Raw genomic sequence first — 14,094 nt, 5'->3', positions numbered from 1 at the left:
AACATTGGTTCAGAAAACTATACAGATTTCAAGTGTACAACTAAATAAAACATCACGTGCACACTGCATTGTGTGCCCATCACACCAAGGAAAGGCTCTTTCCATCTCTAGGTTGCAGGTTCTATCCCTGGTGAGGACGCATATGAGAGGCAACTGATCAGTGTTTCTCTCTCTCCCTCCCTCCCTCTCTCTGTCTAAAAATCAATGAAGATGTCCTTGAATGAGAACTGTAAAAAATAAAATATACATCTCCTCAATGACTTTATTTCTGTAGCTGAATACACCAGATTCGATCACACAAAATTTAAAAAGTAGAAAGAAAGAAAGAGAACATTACCAGCAACCCAGATGCCCTGTCCCCCGCTTCAGCTGCCTTCTGAATTACCACCTCTTGTAAGGCTAAGCACTATCCTAGCTTCTAACAGCCTAGATTAGGTTTATTTTCATATTTTATATGTGCATTATGCTGTATACATTCGTTTATGTCTGGTTTTATTTACTCGACATAATGTACATAGGATGTTTCCATGTTGTCACATGTAGGTATATTTCCTTCATTCTTACTACTGTATAGTATCCCATTACAAGAGTATACCTCAATGTATCTGTTCCATTGGTAGACATTTGGAAGTTTCTAGTTTTGAGCCCTTTACAAGCGGTACTGCTAAGACCATTCTTGTATATCTTCAGTTGAACATAAACGTACATTTCTGTTGGGTGTATGTAACTAGAAGGGGAATTGGGGGGTCATAGTTATTATTAATAACTTTAGTTGTTTTACTGTAATAAGAAAACATCGAGTGTAGGATGTAAGCGATGATTAAATGCCCAGTTTTTTTTCCCCTTTTTCAGAAAATAGAAGCGAGAGTGTCTGCTGATGAAGACCTCAAACTTTCTGATCTTCTGAAATATTACTTAAGAGAATCTCAAGCTGCTAAGGTAACTGCATTGTTCATTGGGTTTTGTTTGTTTTTTTTTTTTTTAAATTTATTGACGTGACATTGGTTAATAAAATTATGTAGGTTTCAGGTATACAATGTATAATACATCATCTGTATATTATATCGTGTGTTCACCACCCCAAGTGAAGTCTTCCTTCCACCACCATTTAACCCCCTATACCTTCTTTTGCCCACCCCCCCAACACCCCTCCCCGGTTTCCCTCTAGTAATAACTGTCCCATTGTCTGTGTGTCTATGATATGTTTTTGTTTGTTTGTTTGTTTGTTTTGCTTAATTCCTTCACCTTTTTCACCCAGCACTACAACCCCCTCCCCTCTGACACCTTGTCAATCTGTTTCTGTTTTGTTTGTTAGCTTGTTTTGTTAATTAGATTCTACATATGAGCGAAATCATGCGGTATTTGTCTTTCTCCGACTGGCATATAGTACTTAGTGTAATGTTCTCCAGGTCCATCCATGCTGTCACAAAAGGAAACATTTCCTTTTATTTCAGCCAAGTAGTATTTCATTGTGTAAATGTACCACAGCTTTTTTATCCCACTCATCCAACAGCATTTATTAAGCAGGCTCTCTTTTTACCCCGTTGTATGTTTTTGCCTCCTTTTGTCATATATAAATTGACTATAACGGCGTGGATTCATTTCTTGGCTCTCTGTTCTTTTCTTTTCTTTTTTCTTTTTTTTTTTTAAGATTTTATTTATTTTTAGAGAGAGGGGAAGGGAGGGAGAAGAGAAGGAAAGAGAAAACAACATCAGTCTTGCACACCCTCCTCTAGGGACCTGGCTCGCAACCCAAGCATGTGCCCTGACCAGGGACCAAACTGGCATCCTTTCAGTTTATGTGAGGACACCCAGCCCACTGGCCACACCAGTCAGGGCTGGGCTCTCTGTTCTGTTTAGTTGATCTATATGTCTGTTTTTATACAAATACTATGCTGTGTTGATTATTATGGCCTTGCAGTATAGTTTGATATCAGGTAGCATGATTCCTCCAACTCTGTTCTTCTCAAGATTGCTCTAGCTATTTGGGGTCTTTCGTAGTTCAATATAAATTTCTGGAATATTTGTTTTAGTTCTGTGAAATACACCATTTGCATCTTGCTAGGAATTGTGTTGAATCTGTAGATTGCTTTGGCTAATATGGACATCTTAATTTTTTTTTAATTTTATTTATTGATTGATTTTTGAGAGAGAGGAAAACAGGGAAGGAGGGAGGAAGAAGAGAGAAAGGGAAGGAAGGAGGGAGGGAGGGGAAAGAAAGAAACATCGATTTGCTGTTCCACTTATTTATGCATTCATTGGTTGATTCTTGTATGTGTCCTGGCCAGGGATCAAACCGGCAACCTTGGTGTATCGGGACAGTGCTCTAACCAACTGAGCTACCGGCCAGGGCTGGACATTTTAACGATGCTAAGTTTTTCCTGTCCACGGACACAGTACATATTTATTTGAATCTTCTTCAGTTTCTCTCTTCAGTGTCTTATAATTTTCCGAGTACAGGTCTTTTACATCCTTGATTAAATTTATTCCTAGGTATTTTATTTTATATTTTTTTAAGCAACTGTGAATGGGATTGTTTTCTTAGTTTCCCTGTCTGATAGTTAATTATTGATGTATAAAAATGCAACTGAGCCCAAGCTGGTGTGGCTCAGTGGATTGAGTGCTGGCCTGTGAACCGAAAGGTTGCCGGTTCAGTTCCCGGTCAGCACACATGCCTGGATTTCAGGCCAGGTCCCCAGTTGAGGGCGTGCAAGAGGCAATCGATGATTTCTCTCACACATCGATGTTTCTCCCTCTTTTTTCTCCCTCCCTCCCCACCTCTCTAGTAAATAAATAAGTAAAGCACTGAAAATGGATCAAAGATCTAAGTGTAAGAGCTAAAGCTATAATAATTTTTAATATTTTTATTTATTGATTTATTTGAGAGAGAGAGAAGAGACATTGATCTGCCGTTCCACCCATCCATGTACCCATTGGTTGCTTCTTGTACGTGCCCTGACCAGAGATCAAACCTGCAACCTTGGCGTATCGGAGCACTGCTCTAACCAACTGAGCTACCCGGCCAAGGACTAAAACTATAATATTTTTAAAAGAAAACATAAACATAAATCTTTATGACCTTCAATTAGGCACTGGTTTCTTAGGTATGACACCAGAAGCACAGAAAACAGAAAATAATAAATTAAGACTTTATTAAACACTTTGGTGTGGCAAAGGACACTTCCAAGTAAAAAGACAATCCACAGACTAGGAGAAAATATTTGTAAGTCATGTAAGTGACTGGAATCCAGAATATATAAAGAACTCCTGTAACTCGGTAAAAAGACAAATAGCTCAATTTTAAAAATGGGCAAAGAACTTGAATAAACATTTCTTCAAAGAAGATACAAATGGCGAAAGAATACATAGAAAGATGCTCAACATCCTTAGCCATCAGGAAAATGCAAATGAAAACCACACTGAGATACTGTTTCACACCCACTAGGTAGCTTTAATCAAAAAGAAAGGTAACAAGTGTTGACAAGGATGTGGAGAAACTGGAACACTCATACAGTGCAGCCACTTTGGAAAACAGTCTGGCACGTTCTCGGTGGGTTTAATGGAGAGTTAGGTGAGTCAGTAATTCCACTCCTAAGTAATTAAATATAAAAGAGAAGCGAAAAAAGTTTTTTAAAAACCATAACAATAATTAATAAATAAATAAAAGAAATAAAAACATGTCCACACAAAAACTTATACACAAATGTTCATAACAGCATTAACTCATAATAGGCAAAAAGTGGAAACAAAGCTAAATGTCTATCAGCTGACGAATGGATAAGTCAGCAGGGTGAATTCATACAACGAAATATTAACACAGATCAACTGGAAACTTTATGCTAAGTTTAAAAAGCCATACACCAAAGGCCACGTATTGTATTTCATTTTTTTAATGAAATGTCCAGAATAGGTAATTTTATACAAACAGAAAGCATTAGTGGTTGTCGTGGTGAGTGAGGATGGAAAGTGACTGTTCAAAGATATAGGGTTTCTTTTTGGGTGACAAAAATATTCTAAAATTGATTGTAGTGCCCTGACTGGTATAGATCAGTGGATTGAGCACCAGCCCGCAAACCGAAAGGTCACCAGTTCGATTCCTAGTCAGAGCACATGCCTGGGTTGCGGGCCAGACCCCCGGTTGGGGGCGTACAAGAGGCAACTGATTGATGTTTCTATCGCACATTGATATTTTTCTCCCTTCCTCCCTCCCGTCCCCTCTCGCTAAAAATAAAGAAATAGAATCTTTTAAAATATAAAATAAAATGGTTGTTGTGATGGTTAAACAACTCTGTGAGCATTCCCAAAACTGTTGAGTTGCGCACTTTGAATGAGTGAACTATATGGCATGTAAATTATGTACCAATAAAGCTGTTATTTATAATAAAAGAAGAAGAAAAAAGAAACAAACACCGAAGGGTAACTGGCATGTGGTATTCAGCCCTGAGAACGATTAGGTGGTGGCAGTGGCGGGGGCAGCGAAGGCAGCAGGCAGCGAGTGGAGGCGGTAGTGATGGTGGTTGTGGTGGCTGAGGCTAACTACCAGAAATGTGCGGCGTGTGTTATTGTGACGCGTTCTGTTCTATAGGATCTCCTCTATCGAAGATCTAGGTCACTAGTGGATTATGAAAATGCTAATAAAGCACTGGATAAAGCAAGAGCAAAAAATAAAGATGTTCTACAGGCTGAAATGTCCCAACAATTATGTTGTCAGAAATTTGAAAAAATATCGGAATCTGCAAAACAAGGTACTGTTATATTGACCTTTAATAAGGTATGCTTTACACTAGTGTATAAATTAAATAGTTAATACCAATTTCTCGTTCACAGAACTCATAGATTTTAAGACAAGAAGAGTTGCGGCATTCAGAAAAAATTTAGTGGAACTAGCAGAGTTAGAACTGAAGCATGCAAAGGTAATGTCGTATGAAAGGTTTAGTAATTTACGGAACTTACAATTTAGAAATAAGTCAGTTATGAAATTGATTCCAGGGGATGGTACTATAAGAACTATTCCTGAACTGAAATTACATTTTCTAAGGTGGTTTTACTCTTTAAAAAGTTTGGTTTTAGTAAAAAAAAGAAAAAAAAATTCTCTTACGGAGTTTTTCACAGTATTTATTTACTTCACATTGAGCCCTTTCTTGTAGCTAATACAAAGCTTAGCCCAAACCTTATAGTAATTTTTAAAATAAATAAATCTTAGAATTGGGAGGGATTTTTAAACATTATCTAATTCAAACAGGAATCTTTTTTTTTTTTTCTTTTTCTTTTTTGTCAGTCATCCATATTTATTGAGTTATGTAAGTTATGAGAAGGACTTTACTGTGTGACATAGAAAAAGGTGGAAAAAATTAAGAACACTACAAAGAATAATATCTATCATGTCTCTGATGATCAGTTCTACAAGATTCTAGTCTCTAATATGGAACCAAATATCACTTTTTTAACTAGTTGTTTAAAAATAAGTATTTCTGAATATAAACAAACATCACTTGAAAATTTATTCAATATTGCTGTCTTCGGTCAGAGGGACTGAAAATTAAAAACGTATTCAAGCCCTGGCTGGTGTGGCTCAGTTGATTGAACTCCAGCCTGTGAACCAAAAGGTTGCTGGTTTAGTTCCCAGTCAGGGCAAATGTTTGGGTTGTGGGCCAGGTCCCCCGTTGGGGGCGTGAGAGAGGCAACCCATCGATGTAGCTCTCGCACATCGATGTTTCTCTCCCTCTCTTCCACTCTCTGTAAAATAAATTTTAAAACAATTGTTTAATGTATTCAAAATCACAAAACTATAAGTATTGAAGAAAATTAAATAAACTTTTAATTTTGATACTTCTATAGCATTTACACTTCTAAAGTTATTAAAGCTTAAACACGAATCAACCTCTCTGTAACATCGACGTATTTGTCAAAGTTTTGCCATGTAAAATAAGGAAGATAAGTTTTTATCCCTCTTTTACAGTTTATCCTTCAAATATATGAATATTTTATATTACATGTATATCTTCTCTCCTCCAGGGTAGACATCTTTGGGCTAAATAATTTTCATCCTATATGCCTCAACAAGTTTTTAATAATATTATTACCCTCCTGTCATTGCCCACTTATTTATTGGTTGGTTGGTTGGTTGGTTTAAAGAATTTATTTATTTACGGTAGTCCCTCGCTGTATCGTGGTTCACTTATCGCAGCCTCACTGTATCGCGGGATTTTTTTTTAATATCATATTTAATTATTTATCGCGGATTTTTCGCTATATCGCGGGATTTTGCGGTACTGTATACGTATGTTGTTAAAGTTACGTAGGTTTAGGAGTGTAGAATAAATGTAAGGTTCCTACTTCGTGTGGGGGGGGGGGTCTAGAACGTAATACCCGCGATAAGTGAGGGAATACTGTACTTTTAGAGAGAGGGGAAGGGAGGGAGAAAAGGAGAGAAATATCAGTCAGTTGCCCCTCGCAAACCCCCAACTGCGGACCTGGCCTGCAACGCAGGCAGGCATGTGCCCTGACTGGGAATTGAACCAGTGACCTTTCAGTTTGTGGACGACACCCAACCCACTGAGCTGCTCCAGTCAGGGTCCGTCATTGCTCTTTTAAAATATTGTACCCAAAAGTGAAAATGCTTTTCTATACACAGACTGATTACTGTACACATTTCTTTTTTGTTTTTGTTTTGATTTTTATAAGCGTTTGAACCAAACTGAGGACAATGTCGGGAAGGAAGATCTCAAGTGCTCCTATTGTACACATTTTTTTAAAGTATATTTTACTGATTATGTTGTTACAGTAGTTCCAGTATATGTTTTTCCCTTTGCTCCCCTCTGCCCAGTACCCCCCTTCCCTCCCGCAATCCCACCCCCACTTAGTTCATGTCCATGGGTTGTGCATATAAGTTCTTCAGCTTCACCCTTTCCTGTGTTATTCTTAACTTCCCCCTGTCTATTTTGTACCAGCCAATTATGCTTCATAATCCCTGCACCATTTTCCCATTTCTCCCCCGACCCCCTCCCAGCTGATAACCCTCCAAATGATCCCCATACCCGTGATTCTGTTCCTATTCTGGTTTGCTTAGTTGGATTTTGTTTTTATTTTTTAGATTGAGTTGTTGATAGTTGTGAGTTTGTTGTCATTTCAGTGTTCATAGTTTTGGTCTTCTTTTTCTTAAGTAAGTCCTTTTGACATTTCATATAATAATGGCTTGGTGATGATGAACGCCTTTAGCTTTCCCTTGTCTGGGAAGCACTTTATCTGCCCTTCCATTCTAATTGATAGCTTTGCTGGTTAGAGTAATCTTGGCTGTAGGTCCTTGCTTTTCATCACATTGAATACTTCTTGCCAGCCCCTTCTTGTCTGCAAAGTTTCTTTTGAGAAACCAGCTGATAGTCTTACAGGCACCCCTTTGTAGGTAACTCTCTGCTTCTCTCTTGCTGCTTTTAAGATTCTCTCTCAATCTTGAACCTTTCGCATGTTAATTATGATGTGTCTTGGTGTGGTCCTCTTTGTGTCTAGCTTCTTTGGGACTCTCTGTGCTTCCTGGACTTGTATGTCTATTTCCTTCACTAGATTTGGGAAGTTTTCCTTCATCATTTTCTCACATAAGCTTTCAATTTCTTGCTCTTCCTCTTCTCCCTCTGGATCCCCTATGGTTCGGATGTTGGCACGTTTAAAGTTGTCCCAGAGGTTCCTAAGCCTCTCCTCATTTTTTTTTTCGATTCTTGTTTCCTCATTCTGTACTGGTTGACTGTTTTTTTCTTACTTCTGTTCCAAATCATTGATTTGAACCCTGGTTTTCTTCCCTTCACCATTGGTTTTAACATTGTGAAACATTGCCCTTTAAACAAGCAGACTCTGCTGAGAGACTGGCAGTTTCTTCCTCCTGCCCAACCCCCACTGGTTTGCACAGTCAGAGTAATGAGGCTTTATTTTCCCGGGTGCTGGAACCATGAGCTGTGCAGTCTGGTCTCGTGCTGGGAGTGCTCTCCAGGTGTCCCTCCCGACTTTTTAAAACATGTGACAGCGCTTCCCGCCAGCCTGCCACTGCTGATGCTACTGCTGCTGTCGCCAGCACCGCACAGCTTCCTCTCCGCCCCTCCTACTTGTCTGGATGAGTATTTCTTCTTTATATCTTTGTTTGCTGGACTTCCATGCAGCTTGATTTTCTAGAACTTCTGGTTGTCTCTAGTTTTGAGGTAGTTGTATTCCTTCTTAGTTGTGGAGGGAGACGCAGCGTGTCTGTCTACACCTCCATCTTGGCCGGAAGTCTGTACACATTTTTAACAGCACGTTTTACCTGTATAAGATAAGGGGAGTTTTTAACTGTCATACTGCACCAGCTTGAGTTTTGGCTTATAATCCCAGCTCTTTTATTTTTTTCTTATGAGTCACTTGAACCTCCCATTGGTAATGGTATATTTAAATTGTTTTAGTAACTTTTTTTCAGTTTTATGGTAAAAAATATAAAATTTACCATAGTCACCATATTTTTAAATTTTTTCATTGATTTCTTTAGGGAGAGAGGAAAAAGAGGGAATAGGGGAGAGAGAGAGGAACATCAGTTTGTTGTTTCAATTATTTATGCATTCATTGGTTGATTCTTATATATATGTGCCCTGACCGGGGGCTGGACCCGCAACGTCTACGTATCGGGACGATGCTCTAACCAGCTGAGCTGCCCAGCCAGGGCATTAATCATTTTTAAGTGTACAGTCCAGTACTGTTAAGTACATTCACATTGTGCAACAGATCTCTAGAATATTTTTTATTTACTGAGCAATTTAACAGCTCTATTTATAGCTGTTAAATCTTTTGGTTGTTTTTTTGTTTGTTTGTTTGTTTTTTTAATCCTAGCAGTGGAATTGCTGGTTCAGAAAGCAGTTCCCTTTTCAGTTTTTTGAGGAAATTCCATACTGTTTTCCATAGTGGCTGCACCAGTCTGCATTCCCACCAGCAGTGCACCAGGGTTCCCGTTTCTCCGCATCCTCGCCAGCACTTGTTGTTTGCTGATTTGTTGATGATGGCCATTCTGACTGGTGTGAGGTGGTATCTCATTGTAGTTTTTATTTGCATCTCTCTGATGGCTAGTGATGTTGAGCATTCTTTCATATGCCTATGGACCCTCTGTATGTCCTCTTTGGAGAAGTGTTTGTTCAGGTCCTTTGCCCATTTTTTAATTGGGCTGTCTGCCTTCTTGATGTTGAGTCGTATAAGTTCTTCATATATTTTGGAGAGCAATCCCTTGTCTGAGGTATCATTGGCTAATATGTCTTCCCATATGGTTGGTTCCCTTTTCATCTTGCTGAGCAGAAACTCTTTAGTTTGATGTAGTCCCATTTGTTTATTCGTTCCTTTGTTTTCCTTGCCTTAGGAGATGTATCGGTGAAAATATTGCTATGTGGGATATCTGAAATTTTCCTGCCTATGTTTTCCTCTAGGTCTTTTATGGTGTCACGGCTTGCATTTAAGTCTTTGATCCATCTGGAGTTTATTCTGGTGTATGGTGTGAGTTGGTGGTCTAGTTTCATTTTTCTGCATGTCCCCTGTCCAGTTCTCCCAACACGATTTGTTGAAAAGGCTCTTTTCATCCCATTTGATGTTCTTTGCCCCTTTGTCAAATATCACTTGACCATATAGACCTGGGTTTGTTTCTGGGCTCTCTATTCTGGTCCGTTGATCTATATGTCTGTTCTTATGCCAGTACCAGACTGTTTCGAGTACCGTGGCCTTGTAGTATAGTTTGGTATCAGGTATTGTGATTCCTCCTACTGTGTTCTTCTTCCTCAAGATTGCTGTGGCTGTTCAGGGTCATTTTTGGTTTATAGCTGTTAAATCTTAGCTTGCTAGTTTTATAAGCCCAGTGCATTCATATCTTTTAAAAATATTTTCCTAAATGTGCAGATTATCACATGTGCTTCATCCTTCCTCTACACACACACACACACACACACACACACACTCACTCTACACCTAGACACACCCAAGCTGGGTGCTCGAGGTGCACCTTTCATGTGGGCTGTGTACACCCTCCTCTTGTAGTTGAACCTTGGTTGTTGTTGGCAGGTCAATGGGAGGGATTTACCCAGGCCAGTCAGCTACAAGGACTGGCTGTGACCACTGACCACCAACCTCTGCCCTCTGTGGAGGTTCAGCTGTGCAGGGGGAGGGAGTCCACTGAGTGCGCTGGCCCTGGAGTTTTCCAGGCGGTGCAGGCCTAGGTCAGCCCCCAACTGTGTTTTACCTGGCGTCACCCTGCCTGAGCTATAAAACAATCTGAGATGGCTGCTACTTGTGCTGGGCCAGGAGCTTCCCAGGCAGAGCCAAGTTGTGAATCTAGTCTGGCTGCTGGTAGTGCCAGGCCTGGGGGGCTCACTGAGGCCAGCTATTGCTTGTTTGATAGAATTTGGGAAGTTGTGAAGCATGAGCCAAGACCAGCCATTCATATGGAAAAGTAGCTTAGGTGGGCCTGTAAGTTCGGTGGGGCGGGGTCTCTGGGGATCTCCAAGGCGGGTCAGTGTTAGCCAGGTTGAGGGAGTCTCAGATATGGCACCAGTTTGCTGGCTCTGTAGGGGGAGGTTTTAGAAAAGAGACAATGGCCTCTGCTCACCTTGCTGCCAGACACTTCAGTTTCTCCCTGTATGCCACTGGTGCCTTTCAAGCTACTACCCCGGTGCTGGAGCTCAGAGGGGGTGAGTCTGAGTAGGGGAGTCCGTGTGTGGGTTCTTTAAGAGGAACTGCTTGGGGTTTCAGTAATTTCTTCCACCAACTCAATCCCCACTGGTTTTTGCAGCCAGAAGTTGTGGGGACTTATCTTCCTGGCGCTGGAACCCTGGGCTGGGGGGCCTGATGTGGGGCCGGGACTCCTTGCTCCAGAGGTATCCCTCCTGAATTTTTATCCACCACACGTGGGTGAGAGACCAGCCCATTCTGTGTCTGCGCCCCTCCTACCTGTCTCGATGGATGTGGTTTCTTTAATTCCGTAATTGTCCGACTTCCATTCAACTCGATTTCTGACAGTTCTGGCTGATGGTTCTGTATTTTAGTTGTAATTTTGATGTGGTTGTGCAAAGAGGTGAGCCATGTCTGTGTGTGCCACCATGTTGACCGGATCCCTCACCCCCATTTATATATGATGTAATCTAAATATACAGGGTGGGGCAAAAATAGGTTTACAGCTTGTGTGGAAAATAATATAGTAATTTTAAATAATAATTTAAGAATAAACTTTTGCATATTCATAACTGTAAACCTACATTTGCCTAACCCTGTACTTAAATTTGTCTTTACACATCTCTAAATTTGGGTGCCAGTTTACATGTCTTACGGATGGGTACTTGGGTATGAATTTTATAGAATACTTTTGTATGCAATCTTACTATTTTTCTAAAAACTGCTATAAATCTATGCTAATATATATGTTAATGGCTAAAGGAATGTGATAAGAACCTATCTTATAGTCAGAAAACGTTCAGTAGTTTAACTTGGACACAAGGGGCATCTTTTATCCCTCATTAGAACATGCCAAATCAAAACAATTTATATTGGTCTAGATGGAAATTTACTGAAGAATCTAGTATGTGGAAAATATTGCACATGAAACAAATTACGTAACTATGTCTTTGAATCTTTGTATATAATAAGTAGCTGTTTCCAAAATTCTTATGTCTTAACAAATTGAAAGTTGTGTGATGTCTAATACTTTATATTTTCAATAAGGCTCTTCCAAACCGTTTGAACGTCATAGTTTATTGTCCCTTCCGTTTCAGGGTAACCTACAGTTGCTGCAGAACTGCCTGGCAGTGTTAAATGGAGACACATAAGCCACACTGCACCCTCGGTTTAAAAAGGGCTGCCTTCCTTCAGACTTTATTTCTGTTTTCTTAATGATGTTAGGCATTTACTCCTCATTGGAAGCAAACGAAACAGCTGACAACGTGCATCTTCCTCTCCTTTCTGAGAAACCGTGGAGCCCTGCCGCCCACAGGTGCTGCGGGCCTGTGGTCAGCGCTGCACGCCTGCGCCTGCTGCGCCCCGGGGCAGTCGTCGCTCGTGCGCCTCCTTTTCAAAAGCCCGAAGTTCAGTCTTTTTTTAAGTAGCCTCTATAACTGTGTTTGTTTTATGAATAGTATTCCTTACGGCTGCCAATCTTATTTACCTTTAAGTGATTTCTGAAGTTTAACCCTTTCAAAATATATTCTTCAAACAAGATAAAAGATTGCCATTTCCTTTTGTTCATTCATGTATCCTGGTAAAGCATCTTAATCAAACTTATTTTTAATTAATGAATATTTCTTAGAAGTTTTGGGACAGACTTTATGTAATCTTTCTAAGTATGATTTCTGAAGAAAAGCAAATGCATTAGTATGTTTGCCTTAAACTTGTAGACTAAACCAACTATTGTCAAATAAAGTGATAACAGTGATGGTTTTTAACTGTGTCATTGTATCACTCAAAAATCTGGAGTAGCTATAATAAACCTACTCCTATATCATGATTTACAGAGCAGGTCTTAGTTTTTGGTATTTCCTTAAAAGTGACATACTGAACCAAGTTCACCAAACCCTTTACAAAAGAATAAACTTCAGCTGGTGTATCTCTCCACACAATGCCCCTCTCCTTTCTTGGAGAGTGCATAAAAACTTTACTCTCTACAAAAGAGAGAGAGAGAGAGAGAGAGAGAGAGAGAGAGAGAGAGAGAGAGAGAGAGAGAGAGAGAGAGAGAGAACGAGAACTGCTGCTTTGCGTTTAGCCCTACATAGAAGATATAGAAGATGGAATTGGGCAGAGGCAGGTTAGAGATGACAGCTTTTCTTTTTTTTCTTTTTCTTTTAAAGATTTTATTTGTTTTTTTTAGACAGAGGGACAGGGAGGCAGAAAAGGGGAGAAACAGCTGTCTGTTGCCTCTTGCACACCCCCAACAGGGACCTGGCTGGCAACGCAGGCATGTGCCCGATCGGGAGTCAAACCAGCAACCTTTCAGTTTGTGGGAGGACACCCAGCCCACTGAGCCACACCAGTCAGGGCAAGAGGACAGCTATATTTAAAGTTTCAGAGCTGAGAATATGGTCTGTTAACGGTTTCCTCGATTCCGTCCTTAGCACAGCCAATTAACCATGTAACATGCCATTGAGCCCCTTGGTAGTTAATGCCAGTGTATAGATGAGTATGGAGAGAGAGAAGTCTGCTCTAGGGAACAGCACTTCTAATGTGAATGAACATTATGTCATGCCTGTTTAAATTTAGGTTGAGTGGTTGGATTTTTCTACTGTCTTTTTTTAAGATTTTATTTATTTTTAGAGGGGGGCGGGGGAGGGAGGAAGAGGGAGAGAAACATTGATACGAAAGAGAAGCATCGATTGGTTGATCAGTTGCCTCTTGTAGTCACCCCACCCAGGGACCTGGTCTGCAGCCCAGGCATGTGCCCTGACAGGGAATGGAACTGGCAACCTTTTGCTTCACAGGATGGCACCCAACCAAGCCACGCCAGTCAGAGCACCACAGTCTGTTTCTTCAGTTTTCTCCCCTTTGGAAACCGCAGGCATTTGAGTTGGTCACCCTTCAGATGGATTCCTAGTTAGTGTATGTCTTCCCAAGCCATTCTGAAGAATGCCTGGTCTAGGTCTCAAGGCTAGTCAGGATGATTCTGGTCTTCCTCCACAACCTCAGTGCTGTGCTGGTTAATGTTTCTTTAACTGATGTTCTCCAATGCCATTTGAACTGTTCATTTTTCTGTTGACTGAGAGATCTCTGTGTTTTGTCCTTCGTGTCACTTTCACTGGTGAAAATATGGCCATGCAATTGCTTACCAAATGAGTGAAAATGGGATGGAGAACCCTAACTTCAGGATTCAGTGGGGTTCCTTCACAGGGTGCCCTTGTGGCCTTAAGGCAGGTTCACTTGACCTCTTTCTGTTTCAGTTTCTCTACTATAAAGGGCATATTGACCTACCTCACAGGGGTGTTGTGAGGATTAATAAATGTTGGTACAGTGCTTTGGAAATGTGAAGGTTCTCTGTAAATGCTAAGAAATAGCAAGTGCAGGGCAAAAAGCTAACCGTGCCCATCAGTTAATCTGTACCAAGATGGCCTTGAGGGGAAGGAGGTA

The 14,094-nt window shown here is 40.4% G+C and overlaps 1 long non-coding RNA gene across 1 annotated transcript; it reads left to right on the top strand.

Moving 5' to 3' along the window:
- The first annotated feature begins 858 nt into the window (after window positions 1-858).
- On the top strand, window positions 859-12,484 carry LOC150015900 (uncharacterized). Its single transcript, XR_016509763.1, has 4 exons — window positions 859-939; window positions 4,586-4,745; window positions 4,828-4,913; window positions 11,757-12,484. It is a non-coding gene; the product is annotated as an uncharacterized LOC150015900 (long non-coding RNA).
- Window positions 12,485-14,094: the final 1,610 nt, after the last annotated feature.

Source organism: Furipterus horrens, unplaced genomic scaffold (assembly GCF_987537825.1).
Source record: "Furipterus horrens unplaced genomic scaffold, mFurHor1.1.pri manual_scaffold_3, whole genome shotgun sequence".
NCBI lineage: Eukaryota > Metazoa > Chordata > Mammalia > Chiroptera > Furipteridae > Furipterus > Furipterus horrens.
This window is presented reverse-complemented; position numbering and strand designations above follow the sequence as displayed.